Here is a 13,180-nt window from a genome sequence, read left to right as displayed (position 1 = left end):
GCTCACCCATGAAAGGCATTTCTCTCCAGGAGGATGCAGAGCTGTATATGGTTTAATTAATCAGGATGTGCCTGGTTCAGCAGCTGCTGCTGGAGTGCATCTGAGCAGCTTCTTATCTTCACTGTTCGGAAAGGCCTGATCCAGCCCTCCCCAGAGCTGGGGCCTTGAACCCCCGAGCGGCTGGCTCGTTGCCGAGGCTTTGTGATTAGCTAGCCGAGGGGTGATTCTTTAGCTGTGTGGGAGACGCTGGGCCTGAGTTTGCATGGCAGCATTGCTGCTAGAGAGGAGGGTGCCTCTGAACGGTGCATAGCTGTAGCGCTGGGGAAATGCACGCACCTTTGAGTCTCTGCTAGGGACGGCAGCTTGCTCGGGAGGGTGGGGCTGGGTGCTGGGACCCTGGGATGTACGTCTCTTCAGAAACGGACCGTCCTGACGTTGGCCCATCCTGTTCCTGATCCAGCTCAGAGCATCATGAGAACCTGCCAGCTTGCAGTACATCCCCACCCGCATTGCCAGTCCTGCGCTGTTCGTTCTGACCAGCGGCCACAGCAGCAAAGATGGGGAAGTGATTTGGATCGGCGGATTTATCCCTGCCCATAACGTGGCATAAATACCTCCAGCCTGGGCTGGAATGGCTCTGGGCCAACAGCCCTGGGGCTGAATCCTGGCCTGTGCCCATGACCCCGGCTAGTCCCTGCTGTCACTGTCCATGGTGCTGAATGCCCTGCCATTCTCCAGGACTAGTTACCCATCTCTGCCTATGGTGCTGAGCCTTCATATATGCAAATATTACATCATCCCCCCTTAACCCTCCCAAAACACTTGGCATTTGGGGTTAAGTCTCCTTGACCCTGTGCCCTCTGAGTGCCATTCTAGCCGAATTCCCTCAGCCAGTCTGCATGGCTCCCTGGGACCTGGGCTGGGGCAACCTCCCTCCTGCCCGTTCATTAAACGTTAAGCTTGTGCGGTGTACGCTCCAGTACTCGGCAGCTTGCAATGTATTGATCAGAAGTACCCTGCGGCTGAGGTCAGGATAACCCCCAGCCGCTTGGTTCCATCTGCTCAGTTGATTCTTGCAAAGCAGCACAAAATTCCCGTTATCACCTAGCTAAATGACCGTCCTTCCTGGGTGGGAACTGGCCTGGCCCCTCAGCGCCTCTGAGGGGACCTGTTAAGTACTAAGGAAGAGAGAAGCCCTGGAGAGGGAAAACCTGCAGCTCCCTGTTAGCGAAGACGGGTTCTACCCCATCAGCTCTTCCCTTCACAACCTCTACATGAGCCAAAGCTATTCCGAGGGGGCTGCCATGTAACAGCACCCTACCCAGGAAGAGACGTCGCAGCAGGAAATGACTCTCCGTTGCCTTCTTGCCGTGAGGCAGGCTGGGGTAGCAGCAAAAGCCGAGGACCGGGGATCAGGATGCCTGGGTTCTATTCCGGGCTCTGCCCGAGGCTTCTTGGTGGCTTTGGGCACGTCCTGCAGGCCAAGCTTTCCAGAAGGGATTTGGGGTGCCCCAGGCCTAAGCAACTTGAAATGGGGATTAATTCCCCCCATGTGGGCACTTGGCACTTCCTGAAAATTGGGCCTCATTCACACCCCTCAGGAGGGCACCCCGAAATCGAGGCGTCTAACATCACGAGTGACTGGGAACCTTAACCTCTCTGGGCCTTCATTTCCCCTTTTGGGAATGGCCTTGGGGCTGGTCAGCCAGGGCGGGGAGAAATCGCATGGGCAGCATGGGGGAGTGTCCCGTTCTCACAGGACAATGCCGCTCAGCCATCTAGAAGGGGGCACATGAGGCTTTCAGAGGCTGGGGGGGGGGGTCAGTCTTGCACTCCTGCCCCGCCTGCCTCAGAGGGCTAGTGAAGTAACAGGCCCAGGCTCCTCCCAGTTCTGCCCAGCACACGTACAACATGACGCACTATGGCAGGGTCATCCCAGCGCAATGCCGGGACATCGCGCCGGTGTTCCCTGGTGGCTCGCCCCCCGTCGGTTTGCTGACTGTTGTGCTCCAGCTCGCTTCGTGCAAAGGGAGGTGCGTACGTGCACACACGCAACGGAGATCTGTGCCCAGCCCATAGGACGTTTACGGAAATCCATTTTGCTCCTTGATCCTAGCATCCTTCCGGGGCGGGTTGCCAGGTTTCCGCGTGCACAGCTGGTGGCCTTGCCTTCCCGTGTGGCTGTCTTCTAGTGGACCCCCCTTCGTTACCCTGGATTTGATGGTATAATGTGTTAACATTGCCGGGTGTTTGACATCGAGGTTGCTGCTAGAGGCACAAAAGATGATGTCTGACAAGGTGCTGTGTGCTTGCCAACGCTTCCCTGAGGGGTCAGGTGCAGTGAATTCTGAGATTTTTTTTTTTCACGGCTGCTGGAATATTACTGACCAAATAACACTTGACACTTTTCTCTGACGGAATCTCCCAGACCTAGGGGAGGAGAAAGGCAGGGAGGAGAGAAGTGGAGCATACTTTCCCCACTCCCACAGCCTTAATACTTTCAGGACTTAAACAGTAAGGATTTCACCCCAGGGACAAGATCACACCTGTGCCATAGGGCAGCGCCTCGTGACCGCCTCACCTCCCCGGCCCCTTCTTCAAAGCCACAAATATTCACGGCCCCCTTGTATTTACTGGAGCCGCCCGAGCACCCTGCTAAGCGGCTAGCATGTATTTGCGTGTGAGACGGGGATCATGGGAGCCTGAAGTGGAGGGTGGGTGTGTGGGGAGGCAGGGGACAGAGGTTTTCTTTGCTTTAGATTGTAATAACGTTCTCAACGCCCCTTCCCCCCCACGCCCCCCCAGCCAACTGAGCGACTCTGATCTAGCGGAAAGTCATGGGCCTGCTCTTAGCATCTGTCCTCGCTCGCTTTTCCCTTATGGCAGCTCAGCAGTCGAGCCCAATGGCTCATCGGTGCCAAGCCCAGTCCCTTAACAAAGTGAAGAGAGAGGCCGCGGCTTGCTAGGATTACTCAAGTGCTTAAAGTTAGCTCTGTGCTTAAGTGCCTTGCTGAATGAACTGAGCACAGCGGTGAAACCAAGTGCATCCTTTCCGAGCTCCAGTCCCTTAATGGCTGCTGCGTATCAGCCCACATTAGCTAATTGAATCTATTCCCACTTGTCCTCACCCTAAAGCTGATCTCTGAATACTTTCCTGGTCCGTCAGCATTTCCAAAAGTACTTAGCTATTCCCTCCCCGCTGTAACCTTTCCTCGGGGCCCTGTCGGAGTTTCCTTGAATGTTCTCGGGCAGCTGGCGAGATGCTCAGCCTTCCCCTCCCAGAACCACAACCCCTAGAGCGCCTGCCATTTGGCTCTCAAAAGAGCCTTATTAAATACGTATTTAACTGTCAGCAAAACTGACTTGCTATACCCAAAGAGAGCAGCAGTTACAGTGTGTCACTCCGGTATCTCGTGCTGAGGCATTCGGTTCCAATCGGTATTAAATCTGAATTAAGTGTGGAACGGCTACAAGCCGGGCCCTGTTCACGTGTTGTTCTCTTGTTCCGTTCTCCTTCCACCCAAGCTGAATACGGTCTCCCACCCCGTCGCCTCCTCCAGGAAGCAGGGGGCCTTGTGCTTCTGTTTAGGAATTGCACCTGCAGCATAAATGGATGAAAAGTGTGTGTGAGAGATGAGAGGAACAGCGTGGTCTCTCTCTAAGTAGCCGGTGAGCCCTCTAGCGGCACTCCCTGTTCTCTGGGTTTTGGAAGCAGCCAGATTAGCCATGTCCGTAGCCAGCCCTGGCATCTTTATGTACAGTTTGGAAAGAAGGTCATTTGGGACCTAACCGAGCCTGTGTTGTTTCTGCACAAAAGACGCACACGCAGAATGTGCTGCAGTTTGTTTGTCTCCGTGTCGTGCTCTCACCTACGTCCTGAGAGAGACTCGCAGAGTCCGCAAGGTGGTGCTGAGCTATTCCCTGCCCCCGCCCCCCAAAATCCAACCCCCTTTGCACAAAACAAGCCCTAGACCTATGGGGAGCTGAGTCCATGGGCGTTGCTGCCCCTTGCCTGGAGCTGCCTCCGGGTTGTGATGCCTTTTCGTTATCACAGGGAGGCACCTGTGGTGAGCTGTGTCTTGTCACCATAGCAACTGCATCCCGGTTGAGCCTGGCATGGACTTGAGGGTGATGCTAAAAACTGTCTGGTTCAGACACCCAGGCCCTTTGGCTGTGGACAACTCTGCTGCTGGGATGGCTCTGGGGAGTCTCTGGAACTTTAAATCCTGACTAGAGGATTTGGGGAACTTCTGCCAGCCCCAAACTTCATCCCCTGGGAAGCAGCTAACAAGGCGCAGGAGTGACCTGAAGCCCAATGCCCTTGGGCCAGCCCACCCTGGTACAGATGGCAATCCCGGGAGTCAGGCTGACACGGAGCTGTGCTCTTTCTCTCTGTCCTGACCTCGCGGTGTGAGCACTAGGGGTGCCAATCAGGGGAGCGGAGAGACCACCCAGGCTGACTTCCCCACCATGGGGTTAATCTTGGCATGCCCCATGCAATGGGAGCTGGTTAATGGGCCTGAAACCCCTGCCCTGCAGTGGCGCTAGAATCAGATACAGCCTGCCAGCGGGACAGCCAGGCAGACCAAAGTGCCCCATCCCTGCCCAGAGAGCTCTGGTCCTGCAAGAGGTGTGGAGCACCTCGATTTCCTATTGACTGCACTCAGCAGCTTGCAGGATCCGGGTGAGAACGGACAAAGCACTGACAGCAGCAGGGCCAGCTCCCCCGGCCCCCCCCCCAAGTGGCTCATCTCTGACCAGCAGGGATGAGTCAGTCTGAGTCCACCGGGCCCTCCGTGCCTCTTCATGGATTCTCCTGAGCCCCTTGGCTCATTCCTTATAAGCCTCACAGCGGCCACTGTCCTGTTGATCCAGGCTAGATTCAAACAGGTGCCCTCCCCACCAGGAAACTTTATCTCCTCTTCCTGCATTGTCCTCAGTTATCCTTGGTGCAATGCCAGGAATTGGAGAACTCCCCCATTCCCTCCCTTCCACCCCAGTGAAAACCACCTGTCCTGCTTTCTAGGGTGTGGTGTCTTCTGAAGATCATCAATGCTTCTCACGCACTGAGGGAGGCAATATCAATGGGGCTAGACTCTGGGCTTCCCCAGAGATATCGAGTGCCCTGCTGCCTTAGCATCTGGGGCCGAAGAGAAGCCCCTGGCTTCCATCAGGAGGTGGGTGCCTGTTGTGTGGGAGAGGCCCTGGCACAAACTTGTCCTGCTCTTGTTAAAAATCTAGCCAAGAACTTAAAATGCTCTCCAGGCTCTGAGCTTCCCCACCGCGCAGGATTCGAACCCTTGAGGTGGTGTGAGCAACCACGGAACATGGCAGTGTGTTTGTGCTGGTCAGTATCCTTCAACATGTGCCTTCCAACACAAGTTTGTATGATTATTATTCATAATCATGTTTATTACGGTGCTGCTCAGGGACCTTCTGAGAACAGGGCCCTATGGGGCTAGGTGCTATACAAACCCAGAGTAATAGACGGTCCCTGCCCTGAGAGTTTACAATCTAAATGCCCGGGACGGGGGAGGGAATATAACGCACCAACAGAGTGAACAATGGGATGGTGGCAAATGTCAGTTTGGTGAGGGAGGGGATTGGCTAAGTAACTGTGTCGATCAATGGCCTTTAATATGTGCCTCGCCGCATCAGCTTGTTTCTGTGCCAGTCAATATCCTTTAATAAATGCCTGGCAGCATAGAGATGTATCTGTACCCGTCTGGCCATGTGGCCTGCACAGAATTTGACTTCCCTATAATTAACATCAAGAGCAACAACAACAACAGAGTGGCAGATTTAATTTACTCCTGGCAACTCTAAACCAGCAGAACACTTAAAAAAAAAAATCGCAGTCATGATTCATTGGCCAGGCAAGTTGGCTCAATGGCAGCTCTTCGGATCCCTCCGGTAAATTAACCTTCATCTCCCTTCCCCTCCCGTGTGTCTGTGCATCTCTGCTGTTCGGTGGGGCATATGCGGTACTGGTTCCAGCTCGAGGCAGTTCAGATCTAGCCAAGCTGTGCCTGTGTGAACAGACACCCCCTTCCCCCCACCCTTCTTCCTCTGAAAGCAGCATTCTTCTGATGCTGCAGGGCTAGTATCTGCTGAAGACTTGGAAATAAAACTAGCTGTCTGGAAGTGCCTGGTGGGAATAATTATTCAGCTGGGAAGTGTGTAAGTATGTTGTAAGCGAAAGTCCAGCCCCAGTGATGTTAGCGGCGTTCAGGATTTCAATTTTCTGCAGGTGCATGAGTGTCTCTTGTACAAATATTGACCAGGGTCTAGGATAATAGCACTGAGATCCTCCTGTCAGTCAAACAGCTCCTTCGATTGTTTCATTGACTCCTGGCAATGGTGCACAGCAGCAAACGGGTTTAACTTTCAGGCAGTATTTTACTGGTGCTGCTCTCTGACTGTCTGAGCGAAGTTTGGATTGAGGATTGTTTGGGTTTTCATGGCAGCTGGCTGAGCGCTTGAGAAAGGCTGGGGCAGCTGTGGTGAAAGCCGGAGGCCTGGGCACGGTACGTGGATTCTTTTAATATTAATAGCAGTGAGAACAGCTTTTCAAGATGGGGCCCTGAGTTAGGCCAGATCTAACCGTGGAACTTAGCCTCATACCAACAGCAGAAAAACCATAAACGATTGTCCTTAACATTCAAACAAGTAAAACTAACCAATGGGGCAACAGCTCTCACCACCTCCACTCCCTCGCCCTCCCCCCAACAGCTAGATATTATGTCACTAAATAGAACTGGGATATTACTGTGCTCCTGATTCACCATCTGTAAAATGGGGATAATTCTACTGACCCGCCATGGCAAAGTGTTTTGTGAGCTATGAACGAAAAGCTCTGTGTGTGAGAGAGGTATTATGAGATCCTCAATAAGAGGCTTACTAGAAGTGCAAAGCATTATTAAAAGCAACATTTAAAATCCACCCTTCTCAAAGCAGTCAAGGCCAGACTTTTAATATCTTTGATTAAAGTCTAGTCTTGTTCCCTGCACCCCACCCCCTCCTTATGTCAGTATAAATATTTATACTGTGTCTCTGTAGAGGAAGAGATCTCCTGATTTCCTGTCTCTGATCACTTTATCTGCACTAGTCAAAAGTGATAACGTGCAAAAAACCCAGTTCTTAGACAGCTATCCTGTGTCTCCTAGCAGCTGAAGCTAAAGGTCACATCTCGCCTGGCCAATCAGGTGTTAGGGTCAAGCTCCTTGGCTGTGTGTTTTCTTGCACAATTTCCTTTTGTGACTTTTTAAAAATTCACTTAATAGGAAATTAATTTTTGTTTCTCCTTTATTCTGTGTTACCCTCCAGCTGCTGCTTCAGGTCCTGATCCCAAGTGCCCTGAAGCCAATAGACAGAATCCTGCTGACATCGGCGCCAACTTCCTCAGTTCCCAGGCGATGCTCGACCCCCGCTCCGCCCCAGGACCTGCCCTCACTCCACCCCTTCCCCCAAGCCTCCCCCCGCCTCTTCCTGCCCCCGCTCCTCCCCGTCCCCCCAGCACCTCCTGCAGGTCGCTGAACAGCTGATCGTGGTGGGTGGGAAGCGCTGGGAGGGGGAGCAGCTGATTGTCAAGGCTTCTTTTTGGCCCCTATGCCTGCTGATGTCAATAGGCAATGGGATTGTCAGAAGCACCTAACTCCCATAGGTTTCTAGGTGCTTTCAGCATCCCATGAGGTGCCTATCGGCCTCTTGAGACCCCCAAATGTCTTTGAAACCCTGGTCCTTGGTTCTGCCTGTGAAATTGACGAGTCTGACATGCTTCTGCAGTGGGAGGAGTTGTTTCAGTGACCGCTTGATTTGATTGGTGGATTTCAGAAGAGGGTGTGGCTTGCATCAATTGCGGGGGGGTGGGGTGCACTGTGCAGGGATCAGATAAACACCCCTCCCCACACAAAATGAGGGGAGAACCAGGCAGGTGGAAGCTCCCTGTGAATGGGGGAGTGGAGGGGTAGGAGGGGAGCTACTGAGATTTGTGGGGGAAGCAGCCGGCTCCAGGCTAGGAAGGAGGGTCCCAGGGATTCCAGCCTGTTCCCCGGCCCGGGGCCACCGCAGCCGCTCCAGCCTTTCTGGCTCCCAACCTTGCCTCGGTTCCACCCCTCCATAAGCAGTGATGGTGTAGGACACGTACACACAATTTCGCCTTTTCATCTCCCAGCTCCACTCCAGTCTACCCAGGCCCTGCGTTGACCTCTGATGTGCAGCCACCTCTGTTCAAAGGTGCTGAGCAACTGCGCCAAACCCTTTGGGGCAGGGAGTGAGGAACCACGTCCCCCGTTGAGAGGAGAGTAATTTGTATAGCTGTGGCACCGAGGAGCCCCCGTCATGGGCCAGGCCTCCATTGCGCTAGGTGCTGTACAAACACAGAACAAACGAGACTTTCCCAGCTGGCCTGATGCGCAGGGCAAAGAGGGGACAAATGGGATGAGAGCCCAGAGAGCTCCTCTTCCTTGATACCTTCAGTACCGACCCACAAGGAGCATCCCAGCCGGGGGCCGTTTCTGAAAGCAAACGCTCGGTGCGCAGCAGCCGAAAGACACGCAGTGAGAGAAGAAAGGGGGGTGTGTGTGTGTGTGTGATCAAACCCACCGAAGGCGATGATAATCTTTGCCGTTGGCTCCAGTGGACCCTGGATGTCTGTGGCTTGTTTGCGCGAGCTTGTGCTGTTCAGACCCTTTCCCAAGAAGGCTGAAATTCACAGCTTGAGGCCGGAAGGGAACATGACCCTGACCTCCTGTGTAACACAGACCAGAGAATTTCCCCCAGTGCTCCCAGCTTCACGCCCATAACCTTGGCTGAGCTAGGCTCGGAAGAGACACCCAGACTTGATTTAAAGGTTCCAGGTGAGGGAGACGCCACCACATCCCTCGGCGAGTTTTTCCGGTGGTTAACACCCCTCCCTGTTAAAAATGTGAGCCTTCTTTCCTGTTGGAGTGGGCCTAGCTTCGCTTCTAGCCAGCGGCTCTCATTCTATTTGCTCTCCAAAATCTCCCCATGGAGGGAATTCAGTCGGAAATGGTGATTGTCACCTCTTAACCTTCTCTTTGTTAAACCAAATAGATTGAGCTGCTTTAGTCTCTTGCTGAAATATGGTGGTGAAACGACTCGAAATCCAAGCTCCTTCCCCATCCATTGGGATCGCAAACCAGCCCTTTATTGCCCCCAGATCGTCTCAGCATCTCTCAGTCCCTGTTCCTTCCCCAGACAGTGGTCTCCTTTCGCCACTGAAAAAGAACCAGTTTCCCAGTTAAAACGGGCCCTTTTCTCAGCCTTCCCAGCCCAGCGCTTGGCTCCGGGCCGTGTTCTCCTTTGGAAAAACAGCCATTGGCAAGTTTCCCTTTGGGAGTGGAAGGGAGGGGAAGGGGAACCAACCTGTCCCAAAGGAAATGGAGGGGGGGGATTTTTGTGTATAAAATGTCACAGGAAGTTTGGCTCAGCTTTTCCCTGCCTCGTAAATACAGGAGGAGTGTGTGTGTGGTAGTCTTGGGGGGGGACAAGGGGAAGTCTTCCCTTCCCTACACTGACCAGCCCCACTCCAGGGAGCACAGAGGTCAGCCTTGCAAGGCTGCAGTGGGTGCTGAATTCTTGGGCTGTCATCCACACCAATCCTCCATTGGTCATAGATCGCTCGTCGGACTGGTGTTAGGGCCTCTGGGCTCTAGTCTTGACTCTGGGAAGGAATGTGGTCTAGTGGTTAGAGCAAGGTGCTGGGAGTCTGGATTCCTGGGATCTGTTTCATGGTCTGCTCAACCGCATTTGAGTTATTTACCCGCAGTGAAACCAGCTCAAAGTCTGACAGAAAAGGGGCACCTATGGGTCTCACTGTCTAAACCCCATAGGTGTCCCCTTTCTTTCTGACTCTGAGTTTGCATTCACTGGGGGACAGAGAGGGTAGATAACTCATTTTAGTTGAACAGATCCTCCAGGAGAACCCAGGAGTTCGGACTCCCAGCCCCCTGCTCAAACCAGTGGGCTCCTGGAGTCGAGAATAGAACCCAGGTGTCCTGACACCCTATCTCCCTGCTCCAATAAGTGGACAAAACTCCCCTTCCAGAGCTGGGAACAGAACCCAGGGGACCAGATTTGTTCCCTGCCTCTTCCGTTTGATCCCTCTGCTCCTAGCAGTTATCTCAGGGCCTGTCCGCACTCCACCTCCTTCCTGCAAAGAGAGGATTTTTCATGCCGGAGGTATAATTCCCCCTCGCCCGCCTCGCTGCTCTGCGAGGGTGGGTTTTAAGAATGGTGGAGTCTCTGTGCATTTGATTGCCTCTCTAACGAGCATGCCAGCAGCCCGGTGACCCAGCCAGCTGCAGCTCCTCCTGCCTTGGTGTTAATTAGTCCTACTCAGTGGGGAGCTGGCACTGGGCCTGGGGACATGTACAAGGATTACAAGAATAGGCACAAAACAAGAGATGATAACGGATCATTATTAACTTCAAACTTCCCTGAGAGTGAGGGAGAGGCAGCCACGAACAAGGCTGGCAAGAAAAGCTCTGTCGGGCGGGGCGGTGGATGTGCCTGGGGCCATAGAGACAATGGAGCCGCCGGGATGAACGGGGTTGTCGCTTGGTTCCCGGGGCATGCTCTCTCGATGGGCTGGGGGGTCTCAGACTTGCGGGTGCCCGGGGTGAGGTGGGTCGCAGCGGTGCCAGGCGCCCTGCAGGGCTCTGTGCGGGCAGGGTGATTGTAATGCAGAGGGGATGCCCGTGGAAAAGCCCCTGCAGGGGCTGGCGGTGGGCTTTGAGCGCAGGCCCCCACAGAGCTACAAGCTGGAGCTACGTGGCGAAGTCCATTAGCTGGCAGCAGTAGTAGACTGTGAATCCGCTCCTAGGAGCGGGGCGAAATCCCCACCCTGCAATGCAGAGGGACAGCAGGCTGCCTCTCGGGGGCCCAGGGCCGGGCAGAGCCCTCTGAGGGCCCCTCACAGCCAATGCAGCAGCATCTCGGCCTGGCCGGGAAGCCCCCTTGCCCAGCCCTCTGGGGAAGGCTCTGAATGCCGCCTGGTGGCAGGGCAGGGCCAAGGCGCCCAGCAGCACCGCCTCCCTCGGGGCATTGCACCGTTTACTGCCCTACACGTTACAAGTCATCAGACGTGCCCTCTGCATTACCATCTCCCTCCGCTGCCAGGGCCAGTGGCTGGAGGCAGGGGGGAGCCACCCAGCCTGGGCCGTTTCTGCACTGCAGGAGCAGAGACGCCAGGCGCGCTGTGATGGCTGCAGGCAGGGGGTGGGAGTGGAAGGAAGAGGCTGGGGGGAGATTAGGGGTGAAGAGGAGGAGGATCATTTGCGAGAGGCCGAGGCACGGCCTCAGGTGGAGAAGGCGGCTTTCTCCCGCTGCTGAGGAAGGCAGCCCGAGTTGCTGTCAGTTTGCTGTAGCCCTGTGTGGGTCAGTTTCCTTTAGCCCTGGGCAGCTGCCCCTAGGCAGAGCTATGGCGGGCTTCATTCCACACCTGCCCCATGGCAGACCTCTGCCGCATGTCTCTACCGGTGCCTGTAGCCTCCTGCCTGGCCTGGTGATCGTTTGTATCGTGTCATGCCCAAAGCCCCAGTCAGCAGCCACGCGCAGGGGGAGACGTGGTCCCGCCCCGGAGACACTCGGTGACTTGGCCCAGCTCCCGCAAGGAGGCAGGTCTGAGTATTGACCTCTGATCTCCTGAATGCCCAGCCCCAGGGCCTGAGCCCAGAGCAGCAGCAGCCAGCTCCAGCAGCGAGGGCCCCCGTCTTTCTCCGCTGCCCACGGATAGGGATGGGGGAGGCTGGGGCGCAGGCCCAGTTCACGTGCGGCTTTGCTCGCCGGGCTCTCTCGGGCGCTGAGCTTCCTTCAAGGGTGCACACGCCAACCTCCGCCTCTCCCAGCCTCTGCACTCCTGAGCAGTAGCTATGGGGATCGATCTGCAAACTGTGGAACCCTTCCCCAAACATGAACATCCCCTGGTAATTAGGGCGAGACTCGGGACCCCCTAATTGCGCGTTTCCTCCCAGCATTGTTGGAATGGGAACAAGAAATCCCAGTGGGCCACTTGTGCACCAGCCAAGCGGGCTCCGAAGAAGGCAGATTACGCGCTGGGCCGAGGGGTGTGATGTTCTCTCCAGGGGATGCGGGAGAGCCCTGCTCTCTGTCCCGGCGAGGTGGAGGAGCTAATCGCACAGGCGAGCGTTTCACAGGAGATCACAGAGCCGAGCCATGGCGTCGCACGCAGACCGCGTGGGGCTGCGATCAAGGGGTGACTCAGGCAGGAGGAGGCAGTGTCGGCCCGGTGTCTGTTTGCACCCAGATACCAGGCCTCTGCTCCCCACAGGCTGCGGAGCAGCGCATGGGGCCTTTGAAGACGAGACGCGCCCCCCCGGCGCTCGTGTGTTTTTGCAGGGAGAAGCCAGCGGGCGCTGTGACTAACGCCAGCCTGTGCTGGGAGGTCGATCCTGCCCCGTAACCCCCACCGGGCCTCATTCTGCCAGCGCCGTGCCGCTAACACCCTCTCCCTCCCTCCGCCCCCTGGCAGCTCCCCGGCCCTTGTGGAGCTCGCTCTGGCTGAGGGGGGGGTGGGACGTTCTCCCAGGCCGGCAGGAATCGCGGCTGGCTTGGTCTCATGAGCCGGGCCATGAGAGTTATACAGAAAGGCAGGAAAAATTCGGGTGGGCAGGGCGAAGTTGTGCCAGCATATGGAACAGTAAATGTGATTTGATTACACTGTGCAAAGGCAGGGGTGGAGGAAGTGGAGCCTAGAGACCTATGAAAAGTCTGGGGGGAGGGGAAGGCAACTGCCTCCGGTACCCCATTGCCAATTCCCCCCTGCAGAAAGGGGGTAGAATGCAGCACTGGGTCCCCAGCCATTGGGGTTATAGAGAAGGCCACCCCATCCCCATCCACCCCAGTGGTGGCTTTCCCTGTTGAGATCCGCTGGCCGGCATGTAATGGACTCATCAGCCGTGCGCCGGCGCAGGCCAGGGGGTGGCAGGCCAGGCCCTTAACACTTGTCCTTTCCAACTGGTAACAGCTGCCTTTTAGCAGCCCTGCCACTTCCAATCACGTCAGCGCGCGGCAGCTCCAGCTGCCTGGGTCGGGAGGCAAGGCGGGGCGCCTCGCCCGAGCGCTGCTGAGGTTTCCTGCTGACTTGGGTTTGTGGAGACAGCAAATGGCTCTGCCCCGAGTCCCGCCGGCTCGGTGT

At 55.7% G+C, this 13,180-nt stretch overlaps 1 long non-coding RNA gene across 1 annotated transcript in view; it reads left to right on the top strand.

Moving 5' to 3' along the window:
- LOC122463337 overlaps positions 1–5,041 on the top strand; it is a 31,671-nt gene extending 26,630 nt beyond the window's left edge. The window contains exon 3 of the long non-coding RNA XR_006286600.1: positions 4,055–5,041. This is a non-coding gene — a long non-coding RNA (uncharacterized LOC122463337). The remainder of the gene's footprint in view (positions 1–4,054) is intronic.
- Positions 5,042–13,180: the final 8,139 nt, after the last annotated feature.

The sequence above is a fragment of the Chelonia mydas genome, chromosome 19, assembly GCF_015237465.2.
Source record: "Chelonia mydas isolate rCheMyd1 chromosome 19, rCheMyd1.pri.v2, whole genome shotgun sequence".
NCBI lineage: Eukaryota > Metazoa > Chordata > Testudines > Cheloniidae > Chelonia > Chelonia mydas.
Note: the sequence above shows the minus strand (reverse complement) of the source record. Positions and strands in the feature narration are given on the sequence as shown.